The 10,576-nt window shown below is 35.8% G+C and overlaps 1 long non-coding RNA gene across 1 annotated transcript in view; it reads left to right on the forward strand.

Moving 5' to 3' along the window:
* The first annotated feature begins 2,252 nt into the window (after positions 1–2,252).
* The window catches only part of LOC107741135 (uncharacterized), an 18,487-nt gene continuing 10,163 nt past the window's right edge, over positions 2,253–10,576 (forward strand). Inside the window, exons 1-2 of the long non-coding RNA XR_001640167.1 lie at positions 2,253–2,414; positions 2,832–2,917. This is a non-coding gene — a long non-coding RNA (uncharacterized LOC107741135). The remainder of the gene's footprint in view (positions 2,415–2,831; positions 2,918–10,576) is intronic.

Consider the following 10,576-nt stretch of genomic DNA (forward strand, 5'->3'; position numbering starts at 1 on the left):
GTATATGTATATATATATATATATATATATATATATAAACCACGTATAAATTCAGTATTACTTATTAGAAACACTTAACATGATCATCATCAGAAACTCATTTATTATAAGACATATCTTAATTCTAGAGTAAATTATTATAACAGTAAGAATTCATTTCCATACTGCTTCAATCGGGTCAGATGGGTAATAAGAAATACAAGAAAAACAAGGACATTCAGTAAAGAGACTCATGAGAGTAATTTTATATTGTATTCATATTGTGTTACTGTGGGAAAAAGTGAGGTGACTTTCGCTCCTGCAGAGAGTGATAATGTGTGCCATTCTTCACAGGCTTAATAACCTCCATCCGACTTAAGAGTCATCGCATCTCCCACTCTCTCTGCTGAGGTGAGAGTCCTGTGAGTCACGCGCAAACACGTATTATCTATGTGTGGATTGACTCAGGAAAGTGTGTGGAAAATGTCCTTTGAGATATTGGAAGATTTAACCATTATCTGTCTATATAGGGAGTCGTCATACGTGCAGTACGTAGGCCTGCCTCTTAAACGGTGTGCATGTTATTCAATATGAAATGCCTGCAGGGAGTGCTTGCTCACACATATCTACAGTATGCTGACAGCATAACAAGGGTTTACAAGAGTTTGTCATCAAGGTGGTAAAGCTGTGACGCATTTGTGTTTGGTAGTAACCCAACATAAACAATACTATACTGTGATTCTCCTATTTAACAGCACAGTTGCTTACTTTCTGACTATATGCAATTTTAAACCACCCTGAAGAATTTTTTTTTTTTTTATTAAGAATACATTATAAAAATAAAAAATAAAAAAAATCTCCTGGCACATATAAATTGCCTATATGTGTGAGGAGAAAATATTATTTTCATAGTGAAAGCTGTTTGTTCCACTCAGAATTACATCTACAGTCTACATGACTCGTTCCTGTTTCACTATTTATTCATAATCTTCTCCACTAGCAGGATACATAGGCTAACTCTTTACATCTTTGGGTCTGGATCTGCTGTTTAATCTTAGTGTAATCCTCTTGTTGTCCTTGTGCTATTTTTTATTAGTTGTCTAATGGAATTGATAATTGCCTATTGTCATCTTTTTTCTCTTTAGGCTACTCAGTCTAATTAAATGAAATATACTAGTCTTGGTGTTTTATGTTCACCTTGTGGTCTGCGGTCAGTAATTATACAGGGTCATTACAGAGAGAGTATATTAGAGATGTTTATGTTTATGTCTTCAGACGGGTTCCCGCGCCACCTAAAGAGGGAAACTATTATAGAAGAATCCTCTGAAGCAGCCTTTACACTTTAGACAAAATAAATAATTAAAATATCATGGATAAAATAAAGTGCATTTATCACCTGTCTTGCCGCCCATGCAATATTTTTATGACGGTAGCGCCACCTCGTGGTGAAATATTGAGGAGCCTATTGGACCATATTTCATTTATTTCTTGACATCCACGAGCCTATTTTCAAAAAATTTGCAGATAAATTGCCTTAAACCGATGGCTTCACACATAAACGTATTTTACGTGGCTAGAAAATCTTGCGCATGCGTAAATAGGAATTGAGCGTTTTTGATGGGGAGCTATTAACATAATGGGGAAGTAAATCTTAGGACCTAATGTTATTTTTTTGCTAGTCCCATTCCTTTAAAATATATAATACAGTATATACAGTATAATACACAACGTTATTACCCCCCAAATATCACTGGGACAGTTTAGTTATAACTACCTAGCCTCCTTGACAAACGTGTCGAGAAAAAAAAGGTCCCGTGCAGCTCGCGCAAAGAGCACCAAATGAAGTCTTGTGAGGTGACAAAACGGCTCAACGTCAGAATGAAGAAACACGGCTGTACGATTAAAAAGGTGCGAACAGTGAAATAAACAGTACTGTAACTGTTTTAGATTAGTAAGTACTACTTTGTAAATTTTATTTAAGGTCAGTTTACGTTGCTGTACGATGATATATTCTGGAATTGGTCACATGTACGAATACTCTGGATGCTCAACGGTTTCTGGTATGATTAGTCATAATAAATTACAAAAACAAAAATATTTTTCATTATTCTTGTATTTCACACAGTGAAAAGCTAAATAGGATCAACTCTTATCAACTTTTAACACTTTATCTGTCATAACAGCAGAGGGCGCTGTAATATTTGCTGAGCTCGGATAAATGAAATGACGCAATTAAAAGCCCCTGCTGAGCCGTTTAGGCCGCTGATCTAAAATAGAGATCTTGTATCTATCAGAGAATTAGGCACCGGACCCAGCTCTGACTTATGTTTTTTTTTTGACATATGTAATGTGAGGTGTTTTTGAGACTTCTCTTGTTTTATGAGCCGAAGTAGCCTAAAGTCTGTGGATTTGACGTTTTGTCTGTTTTTAAGACGGTATGTAGGCTACTTTGTCAGTGTTATTATAGTAGGTTTTATTTAATTTAATTTGAGCCATTTTCTATGCAACTACTGTTTTGTTAACATTAATGCAATACACCAGGGCACTGTTTTAAGACCAGAGACCACTGTTATATATTTGACAGTGTTGCATTTCCAGCCTGGCTTATAATAATAAGCCTAAAGTACCATATTAAATGTATTCATATACTACGATATCATGGTTATATTGCCAGTAAAATACAAATAAATACATGAAGATAGTTTTCATTATTATTCATATACAGATTTATGCTCTTGTTCATTCCATTTTGATTTTGCTTCTTAATAATGTGTATTTTTGATAAAACTATTATAAACCACTGTAACAGCAATTATATTATAATTACACGCAGTTTTTTCTTCTTCTTCCAGCATCATTCTGCTTTTGCTTCAGATTTACAGTGATCCTGATGACCCTGAAATTCTGAGTAGTCCAGCACCTTGTGCAGTTTTTAAAGGTAACACTAGTCTATATTTGTAAATTATCTGGGGCCATTTCAGTTGTTGTGCCTGCTGATTTGCTGAAATCTATGAAATATGAGCACGTATTTTCTCGCTAGGTTGGTTTCAAGGTGCTATTTGATGTTAATCTACTCTTTAAAAGCTCATTCCGACATCATAATTACTCTGCATATCTCCTGCGCTCCGTGATATTTCTGTATCCACTGAAACGCATTCCCACTGATGATGACAGATTTGAGATGCCCTGCTGGAACCTTCTTTCAGAGATCAAATATAATGGTCTGAAATGAGCGGGAACAGATGGACTCAGGTCTATTTTTGGAGGGTGATGCAAGAGAATCTGACGTGTGCTTAGAAGTTTACGCTGCAATCTTGGTTACTTTCCAGACCATTTTAGTATCAGAATGAATTATTTATGTTTGTTGCGCTATGGTCTAATCATTCAGGAAGCAGGTTTTTAGCAGATGCTTTTTAGCAAAATAAAGTACACTATATATATATACACACACACACAGTTTTTTAGCTTTTTCCATCCTGATCGCCAATGGTGTCAAACTTTCTGATTACGGTTTCATTTGGTCCAGCTTTCAGTGTCATGACTGCATGTTTCCAGTAGGTGGAGCTATGTGTTTACTGCCAATGTGACTGTAGGTTAAAAGATTTAAATGTCATATTCAGTACATCAGTTTTGGTTGAAGTGTTAAGTTTCCTTGGAACATGTTATAGTTTGAGCTCTCCAGAAAACACTCTGATTCATTTCAGGTGAATGTGAAGGTTATGTGAGACCAGTTTCTTTTTTCAATGGCTTTTGCCTCTGTTTATTAGTCACAGTGCACAAGGGACCAGAAGTTATTGAGGTGAGACAGAAAGAATGGGGCCGGCTCATAGTCTGCTCTCAAACCTGCATTACTTGCGCAAGTACGATGTCTCAGGCCTGTCAAGAACATGTGCTGCACCGCGGCTCTGACAGAGAGTGTCTCATCTGAATGAATATTCACCAGATGTCTGACCCGTATTCTCTCAATCTCCTGCTGTGAAATGCTCTTAGTTAAAAGCGAAAATGACCTAAATGGCTAGAATTTAACATCTTAAAGGGACAGTTAGCCCAGTTTGTCTACATTTACTAATGCTCATGTTGTTGCAAACCCATATGCTGTAATAGGGACAAAATCACCAAAAAGCACCATAAAAGTATCATGCGCTATAATCATAGTCTTTCGGTAAGTCATACGATAGTTTTGTGAGGGACAGACTGAAAGTGAATTATTTTTCACTGATGACTTATCTTTTTCTCCACAAGCTTGCATTTACATTGAGTTATTTAGCAGACACTTTTATCTAAAGCGATTTATAAATGAGGAACATCAAGTAATTTATCATGAGATTAAACAGTTCTTCCAAGAAAGTCTCAAGAAAACCCTCAAGAAAGACAGATAAAGATATTTTTAATATATTTTATTTAGTTAACAAAAAATAATGTTTGTTTACTAGAAAAATGAAAAAAATATTATTTTGACATCAATTTATGTAAATGGCTGTTTAAAGATTCTTCTTCTTATAGAACGGGGTTTCTGCAGGTCTTAAGTCTTAATTTGCACTTTCACAAATTAAGGCCTTAAAGTTTTAAATTGAAGCTGAAAGTCTTAAATTCATAAAGTCATGGCATTAAATGTTCCAATATGAATATCAAATTATCATAAATGAAGATACATTTACTTGAGTTATTTTTTTTTTCTAATCTTGAAACAAGAACAAATATCTGTGAATGGGGTATGAAAATGTAAATTTCCCTTTTTAATTAAGTTCTAATTTGTTCTTGTTTTCATTGTAAGCTCACTTCATTTTGATCAATGTCTAATAAAAAATATTTCTTATGTCATTTTGTTTCTCAAGTAAATAACGTATCTGAATTTAAGAATTTTTAGACATTTGCACTGGAAAGCAATACAAAATTACTGATATTATTTTCAAATTAATGTTGCATTTTCAATCTTTGAGGCATTGCTAATACAAAACATTTACATTTAGAGACCATATTAACATATTCCATCAAATTTATTCCTTAAATTCTCTTTGCTTTGTCTTAAAATCTTAAAATAATGTCAAAATGTATTATGTTTTAGGGTGAATGATGCTTTAATACTGAGGTGAGCAATTTCTGGAGCCAGAGTCTTCATGTAGCCAGAGATTTGATTAGCAGTTACACATTTCAGCATCTGCTCATAGAACAGGTGCTCTCATCAACGATGCTTGTAACATCAAACGCTCTCCTGACGGAAATAGTAAAGTGTTACTGTAGTTTAACAAATCGCTGTGGTGTATTATGCAGTGGTCTTCCCTTCCTCCCGATTGTGAAGTCTGTTCTGTCAGTGAAGTTGTCCTGATCTTTCCCTTGTATTTTCCCCCTCTAGTCCCTCACTGCAGACAAGAACTGACAGTATCCCTCCTTCCTACACGCCCTTTCCGCTGACCTTTCCTGTCTGCTTTTCTCGGGTCCAGGCGAGAGTGATGAAGCCTCTCAGTGCTCAGGCCAGTATGACTAAGACAGAACAAGATTACCTGTGACATGGGCAGGGGAACAGAGGCACTAGAGTGTTTGTTCAGTGACACGGGCGTGCTGCAGTGCATTGTGGGGCCGGAGTCGATGCATGTTCCAATGAACTGCCTCATTCGTCTCGATATGACCAGTCTGTGGTCTCTCTCTCTCTTTCTCTCTCTCTCCCTAATGGGTAGGAACAGCTGTGAAAAAGAGCAGCTCACACTAACATCAGCCATTATTTCATTACTCTGAATGTTGAAGTGTGCAGAGAGCCGAAGTACGTTAATGACGATAGCACCATGTCAACATGCATTGGATGTGGCATTTATTACAGATATTGCAGGCTCGATCATCCTGATGCATTACACACATTATTGTGCGAAATGCTGAAAGTGAACATGGGTATTTATATTGATTGACTTTATTTCATGTTATATAGACTGGAAAAATTCCACCAGCTTGTTGTTTCACAGTAGAAATGTTTTTGACACTTCTTTGGAGATGGGAAAATAGCTCTTGGATTTTGCAGAGATTCCTCTAGATAGTATAGAGTCGAGTCGGGGTGTTTGACTGGTTGTGCTTTAAAGAGGGCCACTTCTCAGAAAGCTGTGCTTTAGTGTGTTAACAGTTCCAGTAAAACTCTCCCCTCCCCTCTCTCCTATAAAAAGTTCATTTTGGTAGTATCATGTGTAGCCCAACTTTTGATTACTAAAAAATTATTGCAAATTAATTGGAATAAGAGCCCATCTGAGCAAAAAGCGATCAACAACCACAGTTTTTGTTTTTATGTGTTTGGTGGTATTTAAGTTCATTAAATCACAATAATGGTCTGTGATTGAGTGGAAAACAAAATCAAATATCGTAACAGCAGTCTCTATAGACACCAAACACTTGGCGGGAAATTGGCTCATTCATAAAACAAGCAGAATTAATTTTTGTGTAAATCATTCATTAAGCTGTTCTGATCGATTACTAACCCAAACAAAATGTTAGTTATGAAAAAATGTACACCTACCTTTGACCACTTGTAAATAGTGTGAAAAACATCAGAATGTTAATAACACTTCATTTTGATGACATTTACATTACTCAAATCTGAGGTTCACAAAGTGTTGATGAATCTGAAGGAGACTTATCGGGATGGTCCATTTTTAATGCAAATTACTCAAATGTTTTAGGAGTAAGGCTCATTGTGTGTAGATTTATGAATGAGAACTTCCTTTCAAAAAGTAAGTAAGGTCCCAGCAATAACCTTTTTTTTTGTTTGTTTGTTTTTTCATTTTTGTATCAATTTGTATTTATTAGAAATATTTTTCATTAAATATATTGTTTTTAATGAAATCTTTTTTTTTTTTGCAACAAGCTGGAAATTATATAGCTATAATATAACTTCATAAAGTCATAAACACTTTTTTGTATATGATGTAAAACTGATTAATTTGTAGATATCAGCACATTCTTACTGATACATATAAAGACTTATGTACAAGATCAGTGAATGTGTAACTTTCAGCACTGGCTTGAAAGGGTATGTGAACTAGCCTGAAACACTCTCACTGGCATTTGGGTCATTGGTCATCCTTATTGTTGAGCCTTGCAGATGGTAAAATCCTCTTAAAGGAGTCTCTAAATGTATCCCTTTTAAAGCATCACTCCTACAGCCAACACAGTGCTTTCAAACAATTTCACCACATTAGATAATACTTCTTTTGATAATATTTCAATTCAATATTTCATTCTGTTATTATGCATAATCCATAATCCACGTCCATCTTTTTCATAGTTTTGTTCAATAAAAGGCTACTGATATTTAGCCTTTTTATTTAATGAATACCTGTCAGTTTCTCTGTTGAAAGGCTGCCTTTAGCATCTATATATAAATGAGTCTGATTGGTGTCTTGTAGTCATGACCCTAACCCAGTCTATTCAGGATTTAAAGTTCAACTAGTCATTCAGATAAAACTCGGACTAGTTGGTTGAAAACATGAGGTCCTTGAGACCTCATTCCTAGCATGGACAAAGATCTCATTCTAAGTTGCCTCACCTCTTGTGTGTAGATTGATCTTATATATTTCAGGGTCAACATCCAGCTTGTATCTTAAAAAGAGGCCATCGAGAGTACGCTTACAAAGCCAAAGGGTTAAATAAAGGGAGCTCTTTTTGTTGCTGGTCGCCCGGAGGGAAAGCCACAGATTTTCCCTCCATTTTCCTCCGTGCTGCACAGCTAACAAAAGAGCTATTGGAGATCGGGTTTGTTGTCATTTGAAAGCAATGACCTTGCCTCTGCCTCTTATAACAGGTCGTACTGTTTTGGCACAGAAGCACTCATCTGGATGCCTCGTCTCAGCGGGGCGACCCGCAGAAATACCTCCATAATAATGGAAGCAGTGATTGTTCACAAACAATCAACTGGAAGGCAATCCGGCTGATAAGAGAGACGGCTTTAGCAAGGAGATGGGTTATGAACATGGCAATGAGAGGTGCTAGATCTGAAATAGGAAAGGCAGAGGCTCTATAACCTGTAATCCCAGAGACAGCCAAAGCCCTCGGCAGTCAATGAGAGTGGCAATCACTGATGGATCACCTTTCTGACCTGCCTGTCATGGCATAAATGGGTGCAGCGGTATTTCACAGTGTGGTTTGTGTAAATTTAAATGTGGGTTGCTTGTCACCTGGTGGTTTAGATTTGTGGCTGAAAATACAAAGGGCACGGGGTCAATGTTTGGAAAGGGCCAACTAAAAAAATGGTGTTTTATCAACCTAGCCTTTTAAAGAGCCAGTTAGGCTGCGTTTAACCCAGGATACTGTGGGTCAGGATGGGAAATGTGGTAGCTTTGCGGTTAAGGATCTGTGCTCCAACTGCTGTGGTTACATACATTTAGTTTTTTTTTTTACAGAGGTTGCGCTTCAAATAATCGTTATCCGTCACTTTGAGTGACTGGGCTGTTAATTTTCTGTCATGCTCTATTTTTATCTGTCAGTGAAATTTTGTAGTGCTTGGTCATTTTTAATGTGACATTGAAATCACAGGAATGTCTGAGGGGAGATCTCTTTTGGTACTTTGGTCAAACACTGTGTTGCAGGTCATTTTATTTTTTGTTTATTTATTTATTTCACCAGCTTTATGTGCAGTATACATCAGTCAGTCAGTGACTGTAGGTGCTCTGTGGAAATGCTGTTTGAGACTAAAATGATACAAGGCTTGCAAAATTTCAAAATCCCTGGTAGCCCTTCGGACAGGCATTCTTTAGATTTTGGTAGCCCAAAACCGATTTAACTAGCCCGAATAAAAGAGACATCAGCTGAACTTTACTGCGGACAAGTCAGTATGATCAAAAACTTTTGTGATTGTATTTTTTCTTCAAATAACAAGTCATGGTTCAGATAGTATTACGGATTTTGAATTTTGGGTCTTTTTTTTGGGGGGGATGAAATTTGTTTATGTATTCAAATAAGACGATTACATGCCGAGATTCTAGCAATCTTCTTTATTCTTATAAAGTGCAAAAAGGAGCTCAGTGCATGTTAAAATAAACAAATGTTTCAGTCACGCAGGACCTTCCTCAGTGTTGATATTCCATTGAAACATTTTTATATTTAGTTCCTCGTGTGTAGCCTATTTAATTTTAACATTAACAATTCACAAATATACCCCCTGTATCTCCTCTGGATATATTTCTGAATTGTTAATGAAGTAACTGGTCTGTCACCGATTCATTAATTAATTAAATACATAATTATTATTTGGATACATAAACAAATTTCAAGAATTGAGTTTTTTTGCTCTTTGGTGACTTAAAAAAATGGTTCCATTTTATTTAAAGGATACTTATTATTTAAAGAACACTACTACTTTGATATCACAGCAACTAGCGGTCAAACATTTTTAAAGACAAGTGAACTGTCAGTAATAAAATAAGAACAAATAAACAAATTTCAACCATAGATGAATAAAATAGAACAACGTTACAAATAAAAATAAGGTCTAACATTAGTTTTCAGATACAGAAATGTAATAATTTAGGAAAAAACTGCATAGTGTTCACTGTATAAATTAAATGTAGATTAATCTTTAAAAATGTGTTTTGTTGTTTGATTACCATTAATGACAGACAGCTGTCCCTTTAAGACCCATTGCACGGATCCAATATAATGATACAAATGCGATTTCTTTCTCCACTGCATTCACGTAAGACATAACCGACTTTGTGTTTTTCAAGAATACTTGCTGAGATTAGTATTTTGAGATAATTTTGTGTGTATGTGTCCGTACAAGGAGACTTGGAAGCGGAATCAATTCTGTGTTCGCTCGCTGTATGAAACGCCGCTCTCTGTGGCACTTTGAGTGTGTGTGTGCAAAAAAAATGTGTTTTCATGCACTTCAGTGGTTTAAAATGCTTGAATGTTGAAATTGGCAACATGTGCAAATGATCAACTATGATCCAGTTCACCCCAAGCAATCAACTCAAGGAAGGAATTTTATATTACTATTTAAGATAGGCCATTGGGCAGGGCGGTGATATTTTGGTAGCCTAACTGGAATATACAATAGCACCGGGATGTTGGGCTAGTGATTTTGCAATCCCTGTAATAATATCCCTATGGAATGCAATGTGAAAACTTGACTTTGGAAGCATATAAGAACCTACTGGTTAAAACTAGATTTTTCAGTAGGGATGAAACAAAATAATTCAGTTAGCATTATTTACTATTTACAATTATATTAATAAGCTAACTGGTTTCTAAATTGATTGCTATGGCCAGTTGACTCTGGTGAGTGTATGAATCAGTAAATCAGGATTGCAAACTTGAGTCAGGGCTGTTGCTTAGTGCACCATCAGGCGCCTTCAATATTTCATTTTAAAAACACTTTTCCAGACAGGTAATTAAGTTTTCCGCTCAGCTCCTGGAACAGATATGGCACCGTAAATGATTCTAGTTGAATTTGGACAGGAATTTAATTGATTGAAATGCACTGCTCTTTGTCACTCCTGGAGACGCCGCTAGAATGAAAAGTTTATGTTGTCTGCCTTGTATTTTGTTGAGGTAAAAATGAGGAAACTATATATATATATATATATATATATATATATATATACACATATATATAGCTAAT

Source organism: Sinocyclocheilus rhinocerous, unplaced genomic scaffold, assembly GCF_001515625.1.
Source record: "Sinocyclocheilus rhinocerous isolate Xijiao unplaced genomic scaffold, SAMN03320098_v1.1 scaffold1307, whole genome shotgun sequence".
NCBI lineage: Eukaryota > Metazoa > Chordata > Actinopteri > Cypriniformes > Cyprinidae > Sinocyclocheilus > Sinocyclocheilus rhinocerous.